We start from the raw sequence: 2,040 nt of genomic DNA on the forward strand, positions 1-2,040 counted from the left end.
GAGTTCTTTATATATATTGGATATTAGTCCCCTATCTGATTTATGATAGGTAAAGATCCTTTCCCACATTTTCTATTTCTAAATCATTTTTATCATCCTACAAGTTCTTTTACATCCTCTGACCTTTATCACTTGCTTTTGTCAATCTCAAACATTTCTCTAAACCCATAAACATTTTTCATAGGTCTTAAATAATGTTCAAATTTTATAATTTTAATCCAACTATTTACTACGAGACACATGCAATTGATTATTGAGGGCAGTGATTTAATATGACACATTTTCCCTTTTTAATAAAAGACCTAGTAGTTTTAACTAATTACTGAACTGACTAATGAACTAACACAATGGGGATGTTGTTGAGGTAAAAAAACAAGTCGTCTGTTCTCTAGCTGTCAAGCTACAATTAGCTTAGCCATCAATATGATTGGAGATCTGAGATAGATATGTTGTATGTAAATGGCACATGCATCGATGAAAATGACATATTTTATTACCTAGACAGTTAGGTTTCTACCTCTTTATGGCACCAAGGGCACAGGCAGTATTTGGCTATCAGACCCAGAAAAAGAAGATGCTTTTTCCTGTGGAGGAGGAACATGGAAGAGACTAAACTTACCTTGAATTAAAGCAACAAGTGGCAGTCAAGTCTCCAGTTGTCCTCTGTTTGTCCACAGTCCAGGCTAGGCTCTGGCAGCAGGCAAGGCATTGGTGTAGTCATGCCCATGGTTATCATATAATAATCCCTGTTCTATCCTTTGCTTTGCGCATATCTTCTTGGAGACCTTGGGGTGTCACTGTTTTTATTTGCGGGTCTCTGTCATGGTAAGTTTAAACATATTAAATGCCATAGTCTGACTGATTTGATGCTAGTATCTACCTAGCATGATTAAATTAGACAAGCCTTGTACGTACTTAGTTAACTGTTTCAAACTATAACTTTCAAACATAAAACAGGAAACTGAATAAAGCTTTAACTGTTGTGGGGAATATTAAAAAATAGAGCCAGCATGTTCCTGCCCTTGTGCCTCTGCCCTGGCAGACCAGCTGATCATGTTCTGGCATGCAATGGCCGACCTGTTTTTATGTCATGGAAATTCTGACTCGGAATTCCACAATCTCTCCACCCAGTTTACTAGGCTCCTACTGGTGGTTGCTGCCACACCAATCCCGTGCTTCAAATACCACAGGGCCTTCGTGGTGAAGATCTGGCAAACCCACTCTTTGCCACTGTACCTTTCTTTCTTGAACCCAGATAAGCCACTTCATGAAGGAAAACGCAACTCAAATTTAGATACTACACAATGGTAACTCAAACTCTGGGTGCAATAATTAAAACCTAATCTTGTAAACCTTATTAAAATCTGATTTTTCTGGTGGCTAATCTTTGTGGATCTGCCATGATACCAGGAAAATCTAGCAGTTACATCTTACCCATATGCTGTCCCTGTTCAAAAGGCATCAAACTCTCTCCTGCTTACTGTCTTCCTCCATCCAACCAGGAAGTCTTACCTACTCACCCAGTGATTGGCTCCTTTATTCATTTGGGGATTGGTTCACAATAAGTCACCTGACTATGATTCTCTCCTTGACCATAACCCCTCCCAGGAAAACAGAATTAGCATTCAAACAGCACCAGGCCCATCCACAACAAACTGTAACTTTCAAGCATAAAACAGGAAAGTAAATAAAGCTTTAACCTTGTTATTAACTGCATCATTACTTAGCATGACTTAAAATACATTTCTGAACATATTAAAAGATGTGGTGACTTCCAAGGTTATGGACTATCAATTCCTGTTAGGTTTGAGCCTTAAAATTACAGTTTTGAATTGAAAATTTTCTAGTATCAAAATAAAATCCTTTTTAATCCAAAGAACCTACTCCATAAAGAGACTAGGAACTTTTCTGACCTTGGCTGAGAGAGTTCTTACCTGTTCTGCTCCTTGAACTGAAAGGAGGACTTTTGGGATAGCACTGGAAATGTAATTGAGGAAAATACATAATAAAAAGAAGAAGAAGAAGAAGAAGAAGAAGAAG

The sequence above is a fragment of the Mus caroli genome, chromosome 2, assembly GCF_900094665.2.
Source record: "Mus caroli chromosome 2, CAROLI_EIJ_v1.1, whole genome shotgun sequence".
Classification (NCBI taxonomy): domain Eukaryota; kingdom Metazoa; phylum Chordata; class Mammalia; order Rodentia; family Muridae; genus Mus; species Mus caroli.